Consider the following 19,565-nt stretch of genomic DNA (forward strand, 5'->3'; position numbering starts at 1 on the left):
AGTAACATACACACACACACACACACACACACACACATACAAACTTTCGCCTTTATAATATTAGTGTGATTGACAGATTAAAAGCGGGGAACGGTCGAACTAGTCGACTTTGCGACTTCCATAATATATCACCAACCAGTCGAACGTACATTGCTCGCTCTAGTGATAGAACACCTCTCTGGATGAGAGTTTGGATGATAAATTTTGCAGAAGCCTGCGAGTTGGGAAGAATATTTTAAAATAATATTGAGACTTCCTTTCTGTCTGCGAAGTTTTCGGTGAGACGTAATGAGGTACTTATGGACGAGTTTATTTTTAATGGAAACTTAAACTAACTTTCATTATTAATATTATGCATTGCTTGTATGTTGCCTTTCATCGAATAACCTATTTAGAATTATTAGCCTTTGACTGCGATCTCACCTGGTGGTAAAAGATGATACAATGTAAGATGGAAGCGGGATAACTTGAAAGGGAAGTCTTATCAAACCCATGCCCTTTAACAGTTTCTACACGACAACGTACCCTAACGCTAATTCATTTGGCGGCACGGCTTTGCGGGTAGGGTGGTCACTATATTGCCCCTGCCGAGAATCAAACCCGGGACTTCCCACTTATATGACCACAGCGCTCACTACTCCGCCAGGCAAAACGTCAAACTTTTTTCAAACTAAATGCTGATAACGCCTGAATAATCGATTTTAACAGGTACAACAGCTTCTATCCTGGAGACAGATAGCCAACTTTTATCCCCGAAAAATAACAAATTCCCACAGAATATTTGAAAATATACGGGCGAAGCAGTAGGAATCATCTTGTATTAGTACAAATTCTATGGAGAGACAGTCTAGTAGCATCTAGTAGCTAACGAGTAGCTCGGTCGGTGTTTGTGCAGCCACAGGATATTGCTCGCCGGCGGCTACTCAAAGACGCAAGAATTACTCGCGTTTGTATTTTTTGCTCGCAGTGCAGTGCTGCATGTTTGTTTAGGCTATCTATTACGCTTTCACACGGGACTAGCTTATGTCCACGACTTTGGCCACGTGGACTATAGGTACAAATTACAAACCCCTATTTTACCCTCTTAGTGAATTTTCAAAAATCCTTCCTTAGAGGATGTTTACATCATAATAACTGCATGCCAAATTTTAGCCTAGTATACAAATGAAATTGAGACTACGATTGTATGGAGTAAGTGACGGAGAGAGCCCTGTTAAACAGGATGATTGATTGATTGAATCACCTATTTAATGTGGATTCTACTTACTGATCTATTCGAGTTATACAGAATTTTGAATAAAGTTAAGTTAGAAAATGGATGAATTAATTCTTATCTATAAGCTGAGTCTGCTTCTAAATGCAATATTAAAGATAAAATGTACGGGCTACCTTTAGGACTGAGTAAGCACGTTCGGGTGATATTCACCCACTCAAACTGTTTTCGGTTCTTTGATATCCCATGTTTATTTTATGACGGTCATAGGAATGGTCGCACGGATCGCCACATATAGCCAGAAGGTAAACCTTATGTTTATGTATGTGCCAAGACTCGCTTTAAACGGCTAATTAGAATTTTGGAAGTTTATTTTAGTATTAATAAACTCAACGGAAAGAAACGAAACATACCTAATCTGAAATATTTCCACATTTGATCCCCACCCGGATTGGGCTACTGAGTATATTGTTTACTGTCGTATTCAGTCTAAGGGCGTTTGTGCACTCATTCGTATTCAATTCGTACTAGATTCCGTAAAAATACGATTCAAAGTGGTCGCCATATAAAACGCACGTACACATGTGCACTCATTCGTAATTTTACGGTTCGTATTTCTTACAAAATATCTAGAATTCTTACATCCTATATTACCTACTAGCTGATGCCCGCAGCTTCGCCCGCGTGGATTGGTCAGATCCCCTGCAGCATCAGGATTGAGGAGTTGGACTCCAAATTTTTTATGAAACAATGTCGCAAAGTTCCTCTATCGATTAAAAAAGAAATGACGCAAATCGGTTCAGAAATCTCGGAGATTTCGGTGTACATAGGTAGAAAAACACAACTCCCTTTTTGAAAGTCGGTTAAAAAAGTAGCCTATGTTACTCCCTGGTCAATTCTCTACTTGTCTGTGAAAATCCCGTCAAAATCGGTTCAGCCGTTCCCAAGATTAGCCTTTTCAAACAGACAGACAGACAGACAGACAGACAGACAGACAAAAATTTTAAAAACGTGTGATTCAGTTATAGTATCGTTCAAATAACCATATGACCTTAATATGCGGTAGTTATTTCGAAATTACAGACAGACACTCCAATTTTATTTATTAGTATAGATTTGAATAAATGATTTTTTGTATTTGAATTGTCACTATACAGTTATATATGTAGTACGGTTACGTTTAAGATCTTAATTCATTTTATTTACTTTCCTAATATATATTATCAATAGTATAAACTCTAGTAAATCCAATAAATACAGATTCTGCGTTTCAAAATCTGAAGATATTATGTTGGTACAACGGATTTCTAGTCGAGCAAACTCCGGGTTTAAGAGGGGTCTCTTCGTCACTCGCTCCATACAAACGTAGTTCCAATTTCATTTGAATATTAAGTTAGCAAAGTCCATGAAATGCAGACATATTCTAGAAACTAATATCTATGCCTGTGGTTTTCCAGATTTCTGTTAAAATATTCGGATTCAAAGTTACGAGGTCTTAAAAATTCACATACAAACCTTTGAGCCCTTGTAATTTTAAAACTACATATTTTTAGAAAAATCTAAAACACCACAGGCACAGATATTAGTTTCTAGAATATGTCTGCAAAATTTCATAGACTTTGGTTGCTTAATATTCAAATGAAATTGGAACTACGTTTGTATGGAGCGAGTGACGGAGAGACCCCTCTTAAGCTCGGAAAACGCATTGGCATTCGTACAAGCATAATCGAATGAATCGCTGGCCCACCGTGAGTTCCGATATCCTCAAATATTTGCCAACATGAAGCAAATATAATTTATCAATAAAGTAAGAGCCTGCAAACCAGTAGCTTGAAGGGTCGGGCAAACACGGCCCATAGTAATACTTCCGATGTGCCACGTTTACACTTTGTCGTCGGAAAGCCGTAGATTCAACCTCATTCAATCTTATTTGTGTCCAGAAATCTGTCCTTACTTCCTTAATTTAAATTCTACTATGTACAAAAATGATAAAACTTTTATTTTCATATAAGTTTATGTTTCATAAGATACAATTAAACGCGCTTGCTTGAGTTCGATAGAGATTTAGTTCTACGAATTATACTAATACGTAATTAATTACATTTATGAGGCCACTAACATATAATAGGTAGGTATAGGTACACGCAATAATAACTATTGTATAATATACAATTATTACAATTATACAGACACAATTACAAACTATTTCAGCTTTAGGTAAGTGTGCTACATTACTTACCTAAAGCTGAAATTATCTATATCCAAAATACTTGTATCGGCTGTTAAAGATTTTTTCACCGTTAAAACAACGTGTTTTTTTAGGTATCTACGAAGGTAGGCATCATTCCAACTTGGTAGTAACAATAAATCGTTACGTAAAACTGTAAACTTGCTTTAAAAGAGTTGTAGAGACACAGACAAACAGACGAACCCAATTAAATGGTTCGCAGAAGCTGTATGCATAGGACGGTCTTTGATACACGTCTTTTATATCTAGTTAAGATTATTCTACGTACTGGGTAAATAGGTAAGGACCGGTATGATTGTTGAAAGGGGTCTGGTTATTATACGGTAAGGTTCATACGTACGTCCCACGATCGTAGGTAGAGATAGGTTTTATTTCGTACCAAACGCGACGTATTTGTCTAATTTTAATCTTTCTTTCGCGTAGTTTTGCTTTTATTTCGTGATAATAATCAAGACCGACTATTTAGTGTGCTGGAGAAAAGATAAAGATCAATTTCGGACCTCTGAAATCGATCTGTCTCCTGTTACAATCAACATGCTGATTCGCTAACTCAATGTTCAATCCATACTAATATTGTAAATGCGAAAGTGTGTCTGTCTGTCTGTCTGCTATGTTTTCACGGCTCAACCGCTGAACCGATTTTAATGTTTGGTACAGAGTTAGCTTACATCCCGGGGACGGACATAGGCTACTTTTATCCCGGAAAATCAAAGAGTTCCTACGGGACTCTTAAGAATCTATCCGTTAAACCGATTTATATGAAATTTGGTACAGAGGTAGCTTATGTCCCGGAAATTAACTTCGGCAACTTGTTATCCCGGAAAAGCAGAGTTCCCACGAGAATTTGAAATAAACCTAAATCCACGCGGACGGAGTCGCGGGCATCATCTAGTGATGAATATTAGCCAACGAGCTCATTTGACATTGGTTCGGTATCCAGTGATCGTTGATTGATTTCTTCGTATGAGTGAGAAAAGCTATCTGCTTGTGAATGTGGCGACCGCCATAAACTGAAGAGTGACATAATATGCTACTTTTATCCTGGAAAATCAAAGAGTTCCCCATGGTATTTTAAAACTTAAATCTACGCTGACTAAGTCGCAGGCATCAGCTAGACTATATGAATATCACGTTATCGCAAACACGTGAACAAAACTAAAGTTACGTTAACAACAAAACTGTAACAAACAACTGAAACTTTCACATTACCGAAGTCCAATAACCTAATATTACGTAAGAACTGTTTAATCCGTTCCACTGAGGAAGGGTTGAACGACCACTTTTATGGTTTCACAAACTACTCCACCAAGATTGTTTGTGCGGTAGCCGGCCAAAAATGGCGTAGACGATATGAAAACTTTTACGAGCCAACTTGAGAAGCAGTTTGACTATTGTATCACTTTGTCTTATAGACTATGCAATGCTCAAATAAAACTCATGAAATTTAAGGCATTGTATAGGCAGATTTTCAATAAATTAAAGCTGGAAAATGGAAGAATATCGACAACACAAAAGATTAAAAATCTTTTACTTGATAACAAGATGATTAAGAAGTGATCACTTACTAGTTAAGGGCCTCTAAATTTTCGTTATGAGTGCGTGCCTGTTGCATGATCGTGAGCAAACCTGCTTGCCTGCCTCTCCCTATTTTTCTCAAAAGAGTTTGAAATCTGCTAATCTATACTTGGTCAGCGTGGTGGACTGTGGCCTAAACTATGTCCTGTAATCATGGATGAAAATTGTTCTAGAATATTGTTTTTAGTGAGAGCTACTTGTATCTACTTATCTACTTGTATCTGAATAAAAAAGTTAAACACCATAGATGTGATATCGATCTTCAATCATGAGAGACTTGACTTTCTTTTTCTTTTTTTTTTAAATAAGAATATTATTATTATTAATTAAATATTATTAACTAAGCGAAAAGCTTGTGCTAGGAGTAGGTACGAAAATTGGGCAACGGTTGGGATTTGAACCGCCAACCTTTCGGAATTCAGTCCGCCCCTTAACCGTTGACTACTTGGATATTCTCTCTTGAATATCTTATGGGATGTTCGAGGTAATATTATTATACTGGAGGTAGCTTTACCAAACAGGGCACAAGAATACAAGCATAATTAGCCCTTAATATGACATAACAGGGCTGCTTAGGGGAATCTTGAAAGGGCCTCCTAAGGGATCATTTAGAAGGGAGCGGTAGAAAAGATGCGATTTTTTATGCCATTTCAAAATTAAGAGCAGACATGAAATACGTATACAAACATGTTTTTTGGCTCTCCCTTAAAAAATATTTATGAGATATATATACAGTTATAGGTGTACGTAGAAAAGTACCGAAGAAACATCGAAAGCATTTGCTAACTAAAAAACTTAACTCCAAAAGGTCTTAAGTACCGGGAAAATTGCATCGCTTTGGTACGCGTTTCTCCGAAAAGATTTCTGCGGGGTGTTTATCTTTAAGCAAACTATGAAAAACTAAAGTAGGTATAATTATACAAACTCAGCATATTCATAGAGAAATTCTAACGGGTTCATCAAAAAGCTTTTATATACTTAATTATTGCATTTTCATAATGTTAATCTTTATTAACTAAGTACCAGCCTAAAATCCATACTTAATATTATAAATGCGAAAGTGTGTCTGTCTGTCTGTTTGTCTGTCTGTCTGCTACCTTTTCACGGCCCAACAGTTTAACCGATTTTGACGAAATTTGGTACAGAGTTAGCTTATATCCTGGTTACGGACATAGGCTACTTTTATCCCGGATAATCAAAGAGTTCCCACGGGATTCTTAAAGACCCATCCGCTCAACAGATTTGTATGAAATTTGGTACCGAGGTAGCTTGCTTCCGTGTTATTGACATAGGAATTTTATGCCGGAAAATCAAACAGTTCCCACGGGATCTTTAAAAACCTAAATCCACACGGATGAAGTCGCGGGCATCCTCTAGTACTTAAATATACTTAATTATTGCATTTTCATAATGTTAATCTTATTAACTGGCTACCAGCTGAAAATCTTAAATACAATCAATTAAATTATTATACCAAACCATCACGTTATTTCAACTATACCAGGTCACGACCTAAAAAGGTGTGCCTATAGCACAAAATATACCAACAGAAGTCAGAAGGCTAAACACATTTCCAGATCCGGCTCAATGCTGGCAATCACGAACCCCGCACAAAACACGCTGATTGCGTATTTCAAGAAACTGTTATTTTTTTCCATGTAGAGTAAGTATATGAATAGCTAACATTGAAGCGAGGTTCATTTGCGAGCTGTTTTAAGCTTAGAGAAACTTTTTCATGAGAATCCGCAAAACAAAGAAAAGCTCGTTCTATACACATGGGTTTTTAAAGACATAGAAAAAAACTGGTTTAAAATTACATCTTAGCCGAAACTAACCTGGAAGTACGACTCACTACACAAACTCACTAGAAGATGTAAGTAGATTGTAGATGTATCTAAGTAGGTATCCTACTACCTATGATCTACTAGTACCAAAGTCTGCTAAACATTCAAGAAAAGCAAAGCTTCGTACACATGGGTTTTTCAAGACAGAAAAAATAACTGGTTTAAAAACTATATCTTGTAAACTCACCGAAAAGATGTAAGAGTAGATTGTATAAGTACCTACTTAAATAGATACATCTACAATCTACATCAAGCAAATTACTTGTGCACTCTAAATTTTCGCTAGGTACTCGTAACTGTTGCTGCATAAACAACAAGAAAATTATGGGTACATCATTTTCTTAACAAACACACGGATTCCTCATTAATTTTGACGGACCTATTATAATTGGTCCGGCAAAATATATTGGCGAAAAGAGAACACAAGATTTTTAACCCCCGACCCAAAAAGAGGGGTGTTATAAGTTTGATGTGTGTATCTGTGTATCTGTGTGTCTGTGTATCTGTGTATCTGTTTATCTGTGTATCTGTGTATCTGTCTGTGGCATCGTAGCGCCTAAACGAATGAACCGATTTTAATTTAGTTTTTTTTGTTTGAAAGGTGGCTTGATCGAGAGTGTTCTTAGCTATAATCTAAAAAAATTGGTTCAGCCGTTTAAGAGTTATCAGCTCTTTTCTAGTTTTCTTGTAGAAAAGAAGGTTAGATAACCGTTAGGTTCATAATATTATGTCAATAGACAAATGTCAAGCTGTCAAGATGGACGTTGCCTAAATACATAATTATTTATTTGAAAATGATGTTTTGGAAAACTCAGATACTTTGGATCGTCGGGGGTGTTATAAATTTTTAATTTACACTTGTAAATAAACTGACGCAAAGTGTATCCGATGAAAAGTCAGTTAAAATCGGACACCCCTTTTTAACGTACGCTGTTGATCAGGTCCGTTAAAAAAACAAGCGTTGCGATATCTCTAAAATAGGTGTATATAGGTTCCATGCAAGCTTTTCAATGTTGTAATAATTTCAATGAATACAAACCATAGAAAAAAATATGAATAATCAAGTCACGTAACCACACGTCGCTCGATTAATTATTCCATGACGTTTAATGTAATTAGCAACCCTTTCCGTCTGTCTGTCCGTCTGTCTGTCTGTCATAATTACAACCACGTTACAACCCTTGCATGACGTGCGCGGTGAATTTATTAGGAAGACGGCTGGTTAAAATAAAATGAAAAACACTATTGAAATGGCTTTATTATTCCAGTTGTTGGGAGGTGAACATAAAAATGACTTTGGTTACGTTTATTTATGTTCCTCCCATCAATGGTTTCAATCCCTAAACTATGATACAATACATAAACTATTAACAATACAAAACTATTAACTACTAAAGGATGCCCGCGGCTTCGGCCGCGTGGATTTCGGTTTTTTAAAATCCCGTAGGAACTCTTTGATTTTCCGGGATAAAAAGTAGCCTATGTCCTTCCCCGGGATGTACCCCATGTCTGTACCAAATTTCATTAAAATCGGTTCAGTGGTTGGGCCGTGAAAGCGTAGCAGACAGACAGACAGACAGACACACTTTCGAATTTATAATATTGAGTATGGATAACAAAAAAAAGTGATAAGTTATTATTACTAGCTAATGCCTGCGACTTCGTCCACGTGGATTTTGTATTTTAAAAATCCTATGGGAACTCTTCTAGTTTCCGCGATAAAACCTGGAGAGTCATATAAATGACTGCCCAGGTCTTTAACTATTTGATATAAGTAAAAATTAATAATAAGTAACAACAATGTGAATTGCAGGACTGTGGAACTATTACACTAATATTATAAAGGAAAAAGTTTGTATGTGTGTGTGTGTGTGTATGTTTGTTACTCCTTCACGCAAAAACTACTGGACGGATTGGGCTGTTTAGAATGGAGATAGATTATACCATGGATTAGCACATAGGCTACTTTTTATCCCGGAAAATCAAAGAGTTCCCACGGGAATTTTAAAAAACCAACATCCACGCGAACGAAGTCGCGGGCTTCAGCTAGTTATTTATAACAATCATAGTGTTAGAACTCTTTCCTAAATTCTTTTCTATAGATAAAAGCGCTAAGCACCGATAACTTTTTTAATTAATTTAAGTAAAAATATGTAGTACTTAACAAAACTTCGATCGAAACAGCATTTGTGTAAGTCGTATTTAATTTTCCAAAGTCTCGATTAAGTCCAGAGTTTAGTTTTATATTTTCTTAACGAAGCGTAATTCGCAAACTTTTCTTAAGTAAACCATGAATATTGAAAGCCAGTTAAATAACTTAATCTTTTGGGGCGATGGAAATCTGTAGAGCGTGCCCCAAGTCATACGAAATTATCTGTTTGAACATATTTAGGACCTTTTAATCACCTTTTATTTAAATTACTTCTCTTAAAACAATTGAATTATATTTAGGTATTTATCAATTAATTTTATTAGTATCTTAACACCGCGCACCGGTAATTTATAGTTGGTTGATTGTGGTTTTGCCTGTCCCTATATCCTACCAGAACACGCTCTTCTTTGCATACGCGCCCTATCTTAGTCCACATAATCACTTCCCATCAAGTGTGATTATGGTCAAGCGTTACCCAAGAGTGAATAAAAAACTCCAAATCAAGTTTTTCAAATTTCCACCAAAAATTGTACTCTGAATAAAATAAAATCTTGTGCCATATCGTCACACTACAGTGTAGAATTATCCTTACATTTCTAAATTTAGAGTTCACGTCTAAATTCTAAATGTGTACCAGCTTAATTTTAGAGGAGCTATTTCTATGTCAGACTGAATGAGAGTAGTAAATATAGATCTAGATTAAGTTGAAGGCTATAATAGAGTGCATTGCCAAAAAATCTTGGCAAAGTCATTGCTCCCATGCCTTATAATGTCTATCTGTTTGAGTGATGTAATTGTATACAGTTATCTCGAAGTATCTAATGTAGGAAGTATTTGCCAAAAATGAGACACAAATAAAGAAAAATTGTACCATTACTTTTATTGTAGCAATAGTATTCCAACGTTTTAGTTTGCGTGTAGCGTTGACTTATTTTTATGCCAATTTTAAAGTCTGGCCCATTTTCTTTCTCAGATTTTATTTTTATTTACTGAATAAAATTACAGTCTAAATATCACCAAAGTGAGAGTGAATAGGCATCTTCTTGGCAATTGTGCTCCAACCTAGACTCATCACTACTTTTTATTAACCATGATTGTCGTTAAGCGCAAGCCTATCTTGCAAGTAAAAAAACAGCTTTTAAAATGTTTAACTGGAACAAAATTAATAACGTCTTGCTGTAGAGGCTCTAGATAGAAAAAATATCAAGTTGGAGTGAACTTCTGCGCAATTTTAATGTGTTTTATCAGCTTACCACAAACAATCTTATTGAAAACGAGACACTACACTAAACCGAGTATGAGTATTTTTATTTAAACGAAAACCCTTGCTATTAATCGCTATACAGTTATCATTTAGACCACCCCTCAACAAATCAAATACTCCTTAAACCCGCCGTAATATTTCGCTAAACAAAAATTATGTATCAAACAACTTAATGACAAAATAAACTGAATTTTAAAGTAAATGGAGGGATTATTCCCTCCCGTGGGACATTAGCGGGAGGGTCCAATTTTTTAAGGAGGATTTTTTAAATACACATAATGGCTTCTTGCTTTATTAAATTCAAATGGGATAAAATGCTTCATTACTTAGAGGGGTAATATTAAATCTAAGAAAATGCAACATCTGATACTACCCATACTTATAATATGGTAAAACTAACTGGATTTCACGAAATTCTGTGCAAAGTTAGCTTGCATCCAAGGGCAGGTCATAGGCTACTTTTTGCCCCGGAAAATTTACGGATCCCACTGGGTTCTTTAAAATCTAAATCCACGTAGAAGACTTTGCAGGAAATATAATAGATATGGACTACTTTTTATCACAGAAATAATAAAGTTTATATTTTCTTTAAAGTAGAACTAACTTTACACAAAATAATGAATCAAAATAATAATCCCTGTTTCTGACACACAAAGGACTTCCTTAATCACCGCAACGCTACAAATCTTTTCACTGAACGTCACGGTTATTATAATTTCGATTCCTACCTCATCCCCCCTTCCCCACTGAAACTCCTCCCATCCGATATTCAGTGTGAATTTCATGAAAGAGGAAATTAAATTTTCTATAAAGCCAAGAATAACTTGCCATCGGAAGTTAGGGTATTGATCGAGAAGCTTCGGAGAGTATTACTATAAGATTTGTTGACACTTCTTCAAACTTGGATAAGTTATAAGTTTTGGTACTTTTAGAATGAATAAATTATTATCTTGAAGTGATTATCATAATGTTATACGAGAATACAGAATTTTAGTACGTAAATTCCAGAGACATTGTATAGTACGCTTACTGGGCACTAAGAGTAATACAATGCAATCTATACTATACAGTTCGTTCGATTTCTAAACAAGTGTAAATTAAAAATTTATAACACCCCTGACAAGTGAAGGTCACATTTACTAGAATAGGGCTGATAATTTTCAAACGGCTGAAAAGATTTTCTTGGATTATAGCTGGAACACTCTCGATCAAGCCACCTTTCAAACAAAAAAAACTAAATTAAAATCGGTTCATTAGTTTAGGAGCTAATAGGATACCACAGACAGATACACAGATACACACGTCAAACTTATAACACCCCTCTTTTTGGGTCGGGGGTTAAAAATGGTTAACTACAAAAAGTAGTTTTTGAGTTATCACCAAATAAATTGGAAGTTTCTAAAACTGATGTTTCTAAAAAATGATGTTACGTAGGATTAAGGTTTTTAATTTGATCCAGAAATCTTATTCGTACCTTGAGAAATCACATAAGTAGGTAATAGGTATACCTATAGCAAAATTCTTTTGCTTATATTACTTAACTACTAATACTGATTTGCTTAAATAAATACGGAGCAATCATTTATATTATTGTTTTTATTTTTGTTTCAGGTATGAAATCTTTCTAAACCATGAAAATCTTCGTATCAAAATGTTCCGTAAGTAAACTAAGCTTCATAAGTTATCTTTTTAGCCTAGGATTATACTCTTACCTACTGTAACTTTCGACAAGTAAGTAACTACTTATATTATATTAAAAGATAGAATCCTATATACTCTAAACCAAAACATGAATATCTTCACAGAAACCATCTCGAAATACTACACCGACGTAAATCCTTTGAAACGGTTCAATTAATCTTTATTTCCCCGTAAAATAATTTAATCCGAGAACTTTGATGAGTCGAGCCTCATCGGGCATTCGGACGCCATGATTAGAAATCCCGCCCCTTGAAATAGCCCAAGAAATTTCCCTACCTAGTACCTTAGGCCGATCACTCATCAAATTCATGAGATAGTCCAAGCGATAAAAATGCGTTGCAATTCGTACTAATAATGTCATAAGTACGAAAGTCTGTCTGCTACCTTTTCACGGTCCAGCCGTTTAACTGATTTCGATAAAATTTGGTACAGAGATAGCTTGCATCCAAGAGACAGACATAGGCTAGGTTTTGTTCCGGAAATATAAGTTTGTTGATGAAGTTGTTTGTAAGATGAAGTTGTGGGCATTTTCTAGTTTTTAATAATAAAATGTTCTCCTGAAAGAATTTCCTCCACGGTAGTCTATCTCAACGGAAATTAGCCCACTATGCCACTATGTTCTCTATTCCATCACATTCACAGTCCGATAGGATGGCAATTCGAAGCAATGCAGAGAGATTAGGCAAAAGACCTATGGTTTTATAATAATAATATTATAAATGAAACTAAAAACTTTAACTTTATTATTTTATTACATATAATTTTAATTGAATAATGCATCTATCTACCGAAATAATACAACGTTTTATCACACTAATATTATAAAGGCGAAAGTTTGTATGTGTGTGTGTGTGTGTGTGTGTGTGTGTGTGTGTGTGTATGTTTGTTACTCCTTCACGCAAAAACTACTGGACGGATTTGGCTGAAATTTGGAATGAAGATAGATAATATCCTGGATTAGCACATAGGCTACTTTTTATCCCGGAAAATCAAAGAGTTCCCACGGGATTTCGAAAAACCTAAATCCACGCGGGCGAAGTCGCGGGCATCGGCTAGTTTCGTATAAGTTTTCTATGGAGAGAGATATAGCCTCATATATTTTTTCCATTTCATTGGGACGTTACCTTTAAGTAACACCAACTCAAAGATATCATTTCGCTACATCTTCAACCTTATAGTTACCGCTATAAAGTCTTCAAGCCTTTACACTAGAAGTCCTGTAATTAAACTTCTCTTCGGGGCTTGAAGCACAAACGTTTCTCTGCAAGCAAAAGTTAGTTCTGTTGGTGGACTGTATTAATTCAGTGCCCGTTTCTTGTATTGTTACAAGCTTTTGTTTTGGTTTCTTTGCTCTACAATTAAAAGGGAAAACTTTCAAAGAAGTTTTCATTTTAAAACTATAAATGGCTGTGTAACTAACTTTGTAAAGGGAATGTTTATGCTGTGAATTTGTTAATTCTTTTCTTGGCCAGAGCGAATCGCAGCTTTAAGAATAATTTTTGTAGAGTGTAATTTATAACACAACAGCTTTTACGTCATCATCATCGTCAACTGGTACACGTCCACAGCTGGACATAGTCTTTTGTAGGGACTTCCACATGCCACGGTCTTGCGCTGCCTGAATTCAGTAGCTTCCAGCGAGTTTTTCTTGTCGACACATAGGTAATACCCAGGTACTTGCCCGATATTGCAACTAGATGACTGGCTGATTTTAGAGGTCCAAAATTGGTACTTTTTGTCTCCAGTGCATTGGAGAGCACAGTCTCGATTATTATTATCACGAAATACAATGATAATCAATAAAACCTAAGTGTTGAAACTAAGAAAAAAAAGGTATACTCTAAGTAGATATATAGGTATGCGAACAAAGACATATTTATATCGCTATATGCTAATGAATCTGGGAGCAACGCCACCACTACGTCATTAACGGCTCGTCCAGTATGACGTAGTGGTGCGGTTGCTCCCAGACCACCTTCAACAATAAAGAAAACGATTTAGGTACTCCGAGTACGAATACGACTTACTATCAATAAATGAGACATCCTTGCAATCTGTTTAGATGGTTACAGGGCACAGTAACTTGTGAAATTTGTATGATAGGATAGGATTGTAGGATGAGATGGAATTGTATATATAGATAGACTTGTAGGATAAGATAGGGTACAGTGAGGCTGACATGCACAAATGTAAAAGCCTATGAATAAAGGATTAAAAAAACAAAAATGAGACATCGTGTACCATGGGCATGATTCTTATTCATACCTTATATATGAACAGGTATATAACTTATATAATAACAGGTTTTAAAACGTACTTTACCCTTTCTTATAAATAATACGATTAATATTAAAGGGTAATAACTAAGAACATCCATTTCGACCCCTTTCAGCAGTTAAATCTTTTTTCTACCCTCTCAAACGTCACTCCTAAATCTTAGGCCGTCACGGGTGAATTAAAAATAATACTTCCCTCGTGCACCTTAAACCACTTTCTTCGGTCCTTTGCGTAGTTAATCAGTTAAAATATTTAATTACTAGGACCTGCGTTGCGGCTGTCAGTAAACGCTCAACCCTTTTGATGTGGCATAAGTTACAAGCTCAAAGCGAATACATAGACGTATTAAAATCTCTCGAATCTCCTAACTTATTCTGTTGAGTTTAAGTACAGAAAATTGGATCAATTTTTTTTTTCAGTTACTTATTTTAAAATTCTTTCAAAGGCTATCAGACGTCAAAAAGAACTGAAGAATGTCATCTTCAACCAGTTATATGACAATCCAAATAAAGTCCGATGCATTAACAGAACACAGAGTTTTCAACATGTTTTTTTAGAAAAAAGCTAGTATCACACTAATATTATAAAGGCGAAAGTTTGTATGTGTGTGTGTGTGTGTGTGTGTGTGTGTGTGTGTGTGTGTATGTTTGTTACTCCTTCACGCAAAAACTACTTGACGGATTTGACTGAAATTTAGAATGGAGATAGATAATATCCTGGATTAGCACATAGGCTACTTTTTATCCCGGAAAATCAAAGAGTTCCCACGGGTTTTCGAAAACCTAATTCCACGCGGGCGAAGTCGCGGGCATCGGCTAGTTAATAATAATATCATTTGACGGAGGCTATGAACGTTATTTTCTTCCACTCGTAGCTCGTACCACAGGTTACGATAGGGTCGCGCATATTTCCTTTATTCCCGGAAATATTCCGGGTTCACTAGTTTCCTGATTAGACGAGTGTTACCGTCGACTTATAGCCCTTTACATTGTAATCAGTAATTAAATCAGATTGCAGATTTTCCTTTTTTTAGAGTTCCGTACTAAAACAAAGAACCCTTAGAGATTCGTCCAGTCCGTCTGTGTGTATCACAGCTATTTAAAAATAAACTATAAGACATGTAGGTTTTAAGTTTAGTACACAGTCATAGAAAATTAGAAACTTTTTACCATAAAGTACATGTAGTACATGTGTAGAGGCATATTAAAATTTTCAAAAACAAAATTCAGAGTACCTCCTGAACATGAAAAACGGGAGGCGAAAAAATTTTGGATTACCTCTTCGAGTAATTTCTTGTCTATACTTACACATTTTTAATACGAAAACATCACACTAATATTATAAAGGCGAAAGTTTGTATGTGTGTGTGTGTGTGTGTGTGTGTGTGTGTGTGTGTGTGTATGTTTGTTACTCCTTCACGCAAAAACCACTGGACGGATTTGGCTGAAATTCAGAATGGAGATAGATAATATCCTGGATTAGCACATAGGCTACTTTTATCCCGGAAAATCAAAGAGTTCCCACGGGATTTCGAAAAACCTAAATCCATGCAGACGAAGTCGCGGGCGTCAGCTAGTAAAACATATTTTGATTCATAGGCTTATAAAAGTATTTATACATCTCCCACACTAGGCAAGATGTATTTACGTTTCAACATGGTACCTAACTTAACTTCAACTGTCAACCTTTAATCCGGTCTCTTCTCGACAGCTCCGTCTTCCTTAGAGGCAACTTAAAGGTAACTTACTTATAAGCTTAAACTAAGTACAACGTAAATGAATTACTACGCCCTGTAAAGTCTCGTTTCAAACTTGACGTGTTCACGGAGGCAGCGGACGCGGTAGCCTCCGTTCAAATACCGTCACAATTATTCTAAAAACAAGTGTAAATTAAAAATTTATAACACCCCCGACGATCCAAAGTATTTGAGTTTTCCAAAACATCATTTTTAAATAAATAATTATGTATTTAGGCAACGTCCATCTTGACAGCTTGACATTTGTCTATTGACATAATATTATGAACCTAACGGTTATCTAACCTTCTTTTCTACAAGAAAACTAGAAAAGAGCTGATAACTCTTAAACGGCTGAACCAATTTTTTTAGATTATAGCTAAGAACACTCTCGATCAAGCCACCTTTCAAACAAAAAAAACTAAATTAAAATCGGTTCATTCGTTTAGGCGCTACGATGCCACAGACAGATACACAGATACACAGACACACAGATACACACGTCAAACTTATAACACCCCTCTTTTTGGGTCGGGGGTTAAAAAATTGAGTTTATATTGGGCATATTATGGTAATATTAATAGATAGAAGTTTTGTTACATTACTGGTACTATCCAGTTTGACTTTTTAAACTGCATGGTTAGGATTTTCAATAAAATAAATTTATAATAAGTCGGTAAAATGGCGATTAAATTAGAAACAGTTTTTCCGTAAAATAATATTAAACAAAACTACCTTTATATTTAAATTAAAGCTAATATATAAAATAAACTACCAGTAAAATCTAAATTGAAACCAAAATTAAACAAACTACGCAAAATAGTTAAAATTTATGAAATAAAATAATTATACCTTTTTTTTTGTTTTAACTTTTAAATCAGTGTTATTTATGACAGCTGCCAAAAATAAACAAAGTCGTACCTGTTTTTTGGAATCACCTTTCACACATTTATTATATATAATGATTTCCGCTCTCCAGCCCGCTAATTCCTATGCAATATGATACGACCTTTACTCGTGATACATAACGTTAATTAGGAGAGCTGGAGCGACGCAATTTTTCTGTGCCCCAGAGATCGCGACGTCTTTTGTCGCTCTTTGTACCTACTTCATAAAGATAAACGCACTAACTTAGATTGTTTCAATGAAGTTTAAATCACTTTTATAACAACAGTGAGCATTAAAACAAGAAGACTGAAAAAAGAAGAAAATTGGATGAAGTGTAGCTAAATTTACTTTTGCTAAAAGATTTTTGCTTGGTGGCTGGCTTTTCCTGCATGTTTAGCAGTGGAAGGACAGGATGTGTATATCGCATGCTGCGTGTTGCACTATACAGATTTGTCTGTTTCAACTGATTATAGCAAATTAAGTTTTTGGGTCCTTGTATATTTTGACTTCTGCAAAGCAACGCCTACTTCTATAGGTAGGTACATGGTTTAGAAGTTACTTTTAGGCTGTGATTACACCTGTAAGTTTTACTCACCTAAGTAGATTATGTAATAAATTGACAGGAAATGTACTTATTATAGTGTTTGCATTAGTAAATTTGTCGTAATTTAATCTACTTACTAGAGTAAAACTTACAGGTATATTTGCGGGCTAACAATACAGAATGCAGTAGAGTTACACCAAGTTTCCCTAGCGTGCTCATATCAAGTTTGTAGTTTTTTTTTCTCTCGTCTGGCTTAACACAGATTAGTCAATTTCAAGTTTGTAGTTATTTACAAGGTAAGGAAACTATATAAGTATGGACTTCGTCTGTGCCGGCGCTCGCCGATACACGCGCGGCGCCCCTTTAGAGCCCAGTCAGTTCCACCACCAAAAACACCAGTAAACCACAAAACCTGGCCACTTCCAAACAGGCAGAGCACGCACACCAGCAAACACCAACACAGACGAAGTCTTCTAACATCTTAATACTAATGACGAATTTTCATGCAAAAAGACTGTCAAGGAATCGAATATGGAACATCGCCAAATTCAAATCGCTTCCTTCTTCATGCTTTCTTCACCCTATTTTCACAGAACGCCAGAGGGAACACCGACATTTATGTAAATTCTTTACGATTCCATACAATGCGTTGCGTTCCTTTACACGTTTTATTCCTCCTTCGCCTGCAGTCGCCACCCGGCACGATATTCCTAACGATCGATGTGATCGTAAACTGAAACGCGACGTTTGGTGTCATATTGAATTTTATGACGAATAAGTAAGTCATTTTGTCTTAAACTGCCCCTTTTTAGGGTTATACAGGGACCTACATAAAATCTCGCAAGGTTTTATAGGTATGAACAGATTTATTTTATGTATAAGTACCAAGATTCGATCGATGAGATAGTATGAAGGGTTCTACAGATTTTATATTCAGTATGAATAAAGTTAAAAACAATAGATATGTCGGGTCGATATAATATTTTTTTAACCCCTGACCCAAAAATATAAGTTTGACGTGTGTATCTGTCTGTGTATGCAGATACACACAGTATTTGAGTATCTGTCTGTGGCATCGTTGCTCCTAAACTTATGAACCGATTTCAATTTTGTTTTTTTTTTTTGTTTGAAAGGTGGCTTGATCGAGTGTTCTTAGCTATTATCTAAGAAAATCGGTTCAGCCGTTTGAAAGTTATCAGCTCTTTTCTAGTTACTGTAACCTTCACTTGTCGGGAGTGTTATAAATTTTTAATTTACACTTGTTTAATTCAATAACATCCTTCATTTTAAATCCTAATAAATGTAATAGTTTGGATGTTTGTTACTCCTTTTCGCCACATTAACTGAACCGATTTGGCTGAGGAATGGAGATAACTTATACCCTGAATTTGACACATAGGCTACTTTTATCTTCGAAAATCAAAGAGTTCCCGTGGGATTCAAGAAAACCTTTATCCACGCGGGTGGAATCGCGGGCATCACCTAGTCGGTTTGTATAATAGAACTTTCCAACCTGCAAAATCAAAGGAAGGCACGCCTAGTATCGTGATGGAACCAATAAATATGCCCCCATTCGTCAAACTTCAAACGTTGTGATTAACTCATAAAACTCGTTTGGGATATTGCATCCCTCTGAATTACAGTCAGTTAAGAGGCTTCGGCACGCCATCCCGGCGTATTATTTACGGCCTGCAGAGCTCCTTTGTTTTCGTTTTTATTGGTGGATTATGGACTTATGGACGTGTTTTTTTTTGTACTTTGATTAAAATAAGCTGACTCGTCACGTTTGAACGTTTGCGTTTACGTGTCAGAATACATATTGTGCTACGAATAACAATTGTGGTATTTCGTTATTTTTTTTTTCTTTAAAAAGATTATCAGCCATGCTAATCATGACTAATATTCGCCTTTCCCCTCCAACTAAGCGCAAAGCTGTGTTAGGAGTAGGTACGACAATAGTGCAACGGGTGGGGTTTGAACCGCCGACCTTTCGGAATTCAGTCCGCTCCGGACTCCGTTTTCGGAATTATTGAGGCTCTAAGCTAGGCTTTTGATCTTTGGTTGTAGGTTATTGCTAAAAGAAAACTTTCTCGCTCAGTTCGCATAACTAAATCTACGCCCTTA

At 35.8% G+C, this 19,565-nt stretch overlaps 1 protein-coding gene across 5 annotated transcripts in view; it reads left to right on the forward strand.

The window, feature by feature from the left end:
- LOC123880891 overlaps positions 1-19,565 on the forward strand; it is a 503,469-nt gene that overhangs the window by 419,576 nt on the left and 64,328 nt on the right. The window contains exon 1 of one of the 5 annotated variants that reach the window (XM_045929270.1): positions 11,917-11,954. The exons of the other annotated variants lie outside the window; for them this stretch is intronic. The gene's annotated coding sequence lies outside the window, so the exon portion shown is untranslated. Of the gene's footprint in view, positions 1-11,916; positions 11,955-19,565 lie in introns of those variants that run through there. 5 annotated transcript variants of the gene reach the window in all.

This window comes from Maniola jurtina, chromosome 3, assembly GCF_905333055.1.
Source record: "Maniola jurtina chromosome 3, ilManJurt1.1, whole genome shotgun sequence".
NCBI classification, from domain to species: Eukaryota; Metazoa; Arthropoda; class Insecta; order Lepidoptera; family Nymphalidae; genus Maniola; species Maniola jurtina.